We start from the raw sequence: 7,329 nt of genomic DNA, 5'->3' as shown, positions 1-7,329 counted from the left end.
TGATATCCCTTACTTTCTTTTTTAATCTACAACACATCTTATTTCTTCTATGTCCCTGTGTATATATGTACATATTATGCATAGTATTAATGCATATTCCCCTATTTCCCCTCAAAAGACTGCATGATCCTCTTTGTTGAAAGACCCAAGAATTTAAACCATACAATGCAAATTTTTTTAAAAGATAAATTTTCCCATTTAAAAAATGTACATTCATTTCTTAGCCATGAGTCCTTATTTGTGCTCAGGTGCTCTTAAAACAAGGATTAACTGCAGTTTATGTATCAAGAGGAAAAAAAAGAAGAGGTCACAAAACCACCATGTGGGAACAAGAGAAAAGGGGCCAGGGTAATGACGCTCACATCCTTATAACCAGTGAAAGTGAAAGTCGCTCAGTTGTGTCCAACTCTTTACAACCCCATGGACTATACAGTCCCTGGAATTCTCCAGGCCAAAATACTGGAGTGGGTAGCCTTTTCTTTCTCCAGGGGATCTTTCCAACCCAGGGATCGAACCCAGGTCTCCCACACTGCAGGCAGACTCGTTACCAGCCGAATCACAAGGGAAGCCCATAACCAGTGACACTCGTATTTAACAGCTCTAGGCCAAGAAGGTAAAATACTTGCCATCAAGCAAACATGGCCTGGGGCTCAGAAATCAAAAGCATATGCCTTGAGACACTCATGTAACAAGCAGGCTTCCCACAGGAGAAGTACCAGAGCACGCGCTCAGTCACAATCACAATTTCATCAATATTATGTTCACTTTTCTTTTTAAAGGCAAAATGCAAAACACTTAAGGTGAATACGGTACAAATATAATTCTAAGGTATAACATTCTCTTTCAAGTGGCTAGCCAAGTGCCACTTCTCTCTCATTCTGAGCCAATCATCAAATCATCTAGACAGAAATATGTACACAAGTCTCAAATATTAAAAATTCAACTCTAACCTGAGCTCTATCGTTTTAACAGCTTAAGTCCTCGGGCATGTCATCTACATTCTTGGAGCCTCAGTTTCCTTATTTGTTAAACAGGGTCAATACCATGCAGAATTAACAAGGTTTAGGGGTAGTGAAAGCAAAGCATGATTTCTGGCAAGTAGGAATGTGACACGGTATCTGTTGAGATGATCATCTGACTTTTGACTCACACCTCTAACAAGCAAAATCCTAGCAGTGCTTTCCCTGTTGTAAGCACACAGCTACATCCTTGTGATCAGAGTTCCGGGGCTTTAGCTGGAGGTTAAAAGGGACAACAGGTGGCAAGGGAAGGAAAGTGGGTTAAGCTCCTTTCAAATGAGAAGGTAAATAGGGTGCCCAAGTGCATTTTCTACTTGGTACCTGAAAGGGCAAACCAAATCCTCAGCTCAAAACCCGGATGAATGTCTGCTGTGTCCAGCTTGCCTTTAAAATGGATCACACTGACTTAAATAATGAGTCGGTGGCAACCAATACTGGTAATAACCAGGACACTGACAGAGAATGTCAAGTGTAAGTGGGGCTTCCCTGGTGGCTCAGTGGTAAAGAATCCGCCTGCCAATGCAGGAGATACAGGTTCAATCCCTGGTCAAGGAGGACCCCACATGCTGCAGAGCACCTAAGCCCGCATGCCACAGCTACTGAGCCTGTGCTCTAGAGCCTGGGAGCTGCAAACTACCACCGGCACCCTCACACCCCAGAACCCATGCTCCACAAGACAGGCCAGTGCAACGAGAAGCCCACACACTGGAACCAGAGAGTAGCCGCCGCTTGCCACAAACAATGAAGAGCGATAAAGATCCAGCACAGCCAAATAAATAAAAGAACTGTGTAAGGTCTCAGGAATTCATGGGAAACCTTAGGAAGATATCATCTCCATCCCAATAACTTGGGTTGGGCATCTCTCCACCTTGGCAGAAAGGGCCTAGTCTCAGATTTAATCTGAATTTTGAACAAAGAGGAACTGTAAGATTCATGCATCCAATTATAATAGAACAAATTCATAGCTAGCACTTAAATGCGGGACCCACACTGACTCTGTGTGGAGATTTTGAGTGTAAGGCAGTGGAGGCCCTGTTTCATTACAGTGACGTCACGGCATCTTCTTGCATCACACCTTCAAGCCCACAGCACGTTCCAACATCCAGCTTGTGTGGCGCTGGGACAGGGTCACCAGCTTCCCCAATTCACTCCCCTGCAAAGTCACTCACCATTCTAAATTCAACTCATCTAATACAATTATGTAAAGTTTAAAAATAAAATAAAATTTAAAAAAAAATAAAAAATAAAAAAATAAATTCAACTCATCAAGGAATGGTTTCTGCTTAAAATGAGCTTCAAAAAGGTGAGTCACTCTTTATCACCATCAGAAAGCTAACTTTAATACTGAAAATCTGGGCTATGAAACGCCTCCTCTGATGCCACTCAAAAACAAAAGGACATGAGTACCTATAGCCACAGACATCAAAAGGCACTCCTCAGGCTGACTACGCGAGCAGCAGGAGGATGGAAATGGAAAATCTCCTTAATTCAGAGCTTATTTATGTGTCAGCCATTGTCTTAAACACATCATTAAGTGTCATCTCATTTAGTCCTGACCACAACACACTGATATGATTATCCCCCCTTTTTAAGATAAAGATATGCATAGTTAAAGGGATTAATAAATTGTTGAGGAAATGAGTTAAATGGCAGAGCTGAGGCTCCAAGGCCCAAGTTCTTCACCCAGTGGCACTAGCCTGGCATCTTAGCCAGAGGCTGTCTGGGCTACTGCTTCTCAGTTGAGCCTCTTAAGTTCTGGTCATCAACCAGCCACCTACCTTCTGCTCTTGCACCACTTCTACTGACTGTAATTACCATATCTTTCATCCTGGACCCTGGGAGGAAAACATAAACCATACCAAGAATCTTACCAGAGACCTGGATATAAGGAACTAGTTAAATGGGTGTTGTGGAATCAAAAAAGTAAACAGGGAACAGTGAGTTAATGCAGAAGTGAAAACCCGAGGAAGGAACCACCACCTTTAGGAAAGACATGGAAGCACTCTAGAAGCTTGGAGAAGGGGCTCTGTGAGCTGGGTGCACACATCTGAGGAGCGGGTGTTGGCCAGCTGGTGCTGGGCATGTCAAAACAACAAACCAACTGGAGGACCACTGCCAGGACCACAGCAAGCACAGAGGAAGGAGCAACCCCTCCTTCCCACTTCCAGCAACCCATCTCCCCGCAGTGCTACGGGAGCCACCTTCAAGGACTGAGTCCAAGTCCAAACGCCAGGTGGAGTACACAGCGTGAGTCTGGAGTTGGAGACAACGCATAGGGAGAAGCAGCACACATCCCCTCGGGGGGAGGGGGCCCGGGTAAATGGAGTAACAGAGCAGCCCCCAGGTACCCACCACCAATGACCCCGTCCCCTCACTTGATGATGAAGTGTGACCCACACTAATGCCAACTGAAAAGACAGCTCCCGTTTTATCTGGCTCCCACTGAACAGCTTCATGAATGGAAGAACATCAGCCTGTGTGGATGCCCACAACATGTAAATACTGTGCTAAGAACTGTGTCACATGCATCCTAACATTTAATCTTCACAGGACAGTCAGTTCTGCTGTAACTCAACACGGGCATTCTTAAAAATCACTGTCATGGGATACCCCTGGCAATCCAGTGGTTAAGCCTCCATGCTCCCAAAGCACATGGGTTCAATCCTTGGTCAGGGAACTAAGACCCTGCATGTTGTGACCTAAGAACAAAAAGAAAAGAAACAAAAAGAAAAGAAAATCACTGTGCAATGCAAAAATCCCACAGGGCTCATGGGAAAATTGTGAGGATCTAACTCTCACAAAATTTTGTCAATGACACAGAGAAACCTAATAAAAAGAGCAGCACCATTTTATACATGCTAAATGATCAAGATATACTATAATAAATATGTATCAAACTTCATGCAACTTTACCTGGAAAAAGGCCCAAAGTTTCCTTGTGGAAATGGGTGGGTATCAGATGCGCACAGCTCAGGCTTTACCATGACGTGATGAAGGGAGAGATGGTTGGATGGCATCATTGACTCAATGGACATGAGTTTGAGCAAGCTCCAGGAGTTGGTGACGGACAGGGAAGCCTGGTGTGCTGCAGTCCATGAGGTTGCAGAGTCGGACATGACTGAGCGACTGAACTGATGGAGGGAGGGTTATCTGAAACCAGAGGGATAGTTGTGACAGCAGATGTGGGTGGCTGGGGCTTACAACCCTAGCAGAGCACTGAGGCAGCCGGCACATTTCTGAAGCGTGGGTTTGTGATCTGCGTATTCCTGTGAGGCCTGGTCAGCTGGCTATAGTCTTCCATGTTCACCAAATGCCCCTTGCAGACAAAACCTTGCATAAGCGAATACAAAATCTATGTTATGATCAAATTTCTCCCTGACTGAGTATACTAGAACAAATTAATGGGTTCAAAATAAATAAATGGTTTAAACATAATTACAGCAGAACTGATTATATTCTGCAGGCCAGGTAGTAGGAACTCCAATATTATGGATGAGGAAACTGATTCAGAAAAGATTAAACATTTTGCTAAATTTCTCTTAAAAAAAAAAAAAAAAGCCACAACCATCACTGTATTTTCTCATCTCAGGTATGCTGCTTGACAGTAGGTGGAAGCGGCAGAACCTGAGGGCAGTGACCTTTTCCAGGTGCTGCAAGTATCCCAGGATGGAAAGACCTCCGTCTTCTTTAGCTCTAAGTTCAAGGGAGAGCTGTTGAGCAAAGGAATTCATGTCTCTTGCACACTTTCTCATAAATGTACTTTTAGACCTGAGTCACAGTGATCCACAAAAAATGATAACAGTTGACACCCATGGAAGAAACTTTCAAGGTCCAATTTATTGACAAAATAAAATGCAACATGATTTTCTAATGACTTATAATGATTTTAACATGATTTATACTCTGCTGCTGGCTTCCCTGGTGGCTCAGACGGTAACGAATCTGCCTGCAATAATGCCCTGGGTCGGGAAGATCCCCTGGAGAAGGAAATTCCAACCTACTCCAGTCTTCTTGCCTGGAGAACTGAGCAACGAACACACACAGGCTTCCCAGGTGGCGCTACTGAAGAACCCGCCCGCCAATGCAGGAGACATGAGAGACATGGGTTCGATGCCTGGCTCAGGGAGATCCCCTGGAGGATGGCACGGCAACCCACTTGAGTATTCTTGCCTAGAGAATCCATGGACAGAGAGAGGAGCTTGGTGGGTGACAATCCACTGGGTTGTAAAGAGTTGGACAAGACTGAAGCAACTGAGTACGCACGCATACTCTGCTGCAGTGATCTTTCCAAAACTGCAGGTCAATGTCATTTCCAAGCTTAATGCTCCTCAGTGGTTCTCCAACACCCAAAAGATAAGGTCCAAAATCCTTATATGGGGTGGGGTCCTCCTGCATAGGGCACCTGCTTCCATATCAGCTAAGTCCTCACCTGAAACCCACGCTGACCTATTTGCTTTTCCACACACACCAGGTCATTTCAGAGCTACATACGTTGGCCACACTGATTCCTCAGTTCAGTGCCTGAGTCCTCTGCACCTGACTTCTGAACACCAATCCACCACTGCTCACACGCTCCTCTGATAGGATCCGTTCCCCCACATCTTCAGGCAAAAGGACCTACTCCTTTTGTTGCTTCCCCACTGTGCCCTACACTAGCTCCTATCACAGCACTCTGTCAGGAATATTTGTGTGAAGGTTGACTTTATTTTAACTGACTTTATTTTATCTGAAGGTACTGACCATATCTGAAAAATCTCTGCATCCTGAACAGCTAGCTCACCACCTGGTATCTAAATGTGTCACTGATGTTTAAGAACTAAATGAATAAATCAAAGGCTATCACAAGAGTGACATCAGGGTGATTCATCTGCACCCTTTTCTTTCTTCCATCTGAAATCTGGAAAAGACTCTCAGCTCCTCTAAATAAGTTTCTGTGTAAAACCTACTGAATTGATAAAGGTAGGTGTTATAGGTTGAATATTTGTATGTCTCCCAACCCCCCATGCGATGATACCTAGAAGTAAGACTGCTGGGAGGTGACAAGGTTAACATGAGGTCATGAGGGTGGGGCCTCACGATGGGGCGAGTGCTCTTGTAAAAGGAAGACAGAAAACTCTCTTTGTTCATGCACATGTACCAAGGAAAGGCCATGTGAGCTCGCACTGAGGTGGCCATCTACAAACCAGGGACTGGGTCCTTACCAGGAACCGAATCAGTCAGCACCTCCATCTTGGACGTCTCATCTCCAGAACTGAGAGAAACGAATGTCCTCAGTCTGTGATAGTTTGTTACAGCAGTCCAAGCAGGCTAACAGAGTGAGTACAGTGAGTGTGTCACAGGACTTTGCCAAGATGAAGGTAGCCTGGGTATACCATCTTGTATCAAGGTGTAAGACTTTTGAGGACAGGAAACTCAGACGCTTAGCTTGAAAGGCACAGTCAATTAAATACAGATACTACTGATGAAGTGAAAATTAAACTAAAGGAAATGCTCACCCAGGCTGAATTATTAAATGAATTATTTGCATAAAAAACTCTGCAGACAATAAATACTTCTTTACAGAATCTGAGGGCTGTCAGAAAACTCCTCCCCTCTGGTGTGAGGTTAACAAACTCTTTAAGTACAGCAGCCAGTCATCCCCTGGAGAAGGGAATGGCAACCCTCTTCAGTATTCTTACCTGGAAAATCCCACGGACAGAGGAGGCTGGTGGGCTACAGCCCATGGGGTGGCAAAGAGTAGGACACGATTGAGCGTGCATGCAGCCAGTGACCCAGTCCTACACTGAGGCCAACTGAAATCAAAATACCATCAAAGGTTTGCAGACACCAGATCTATGATTTTATAATGCACATGGCTCACTCGATAACTTGCTGGGAGTTCTGCTCGATCCACATTCCTCAAGAGATCTTTTGCACTCAAGGGTGGCTCACTCTCCCTGGGCAGCAGAGGAACAAATCATAAACCATGTGATGGAATTACCAGTCCCCTAGACAGCATATTAAAAAGCAAGAGACATCACTTTGCCAACAAAGGTCCATATAGTCAAAGCAAGGATTTTTCCAGTAGTCATGTATGCAAGTTTGAGAGCTGCACCATAAAGAAGGCTGAGCGCTGAAGAATTGATGCTCTCCAACTGTGGTGCTGGAGAAGACTCTTGAGAGTACCCTGGACAGCAAGGAGGTCAAATCAATCAATCCTAAAGGAAATCAGTCCTGAATATTCATTGGAAGGACTGATGCTGAAGTTGAAGCTCCAATACTTTGGCCATCTGATGCGAAAAACCGACTCATTGGAAAAGACCCTAACACT

This window comes from Bubalus kerabau, chromosome 4 (genome assembly GCF_029407905.1).
Source record: "Bubalus kerabau isolate K-KA32 ecotype Philippines breed swamp buffalo chromosome 4, PCC_UOA_SB_1v2, whole genome shotgun sequence".
Taxonomy (NCBI): Eukaryota; Metazoa; Chordata; class Mammalia; order Artiodactyla; family Bovidae; genus Bubalus; species Bubalus kerabau.
The sequence above is the reverse complement of the archived record's forward strand: the minus strand, read 5'-3'. Positions refer to the sequence as shown.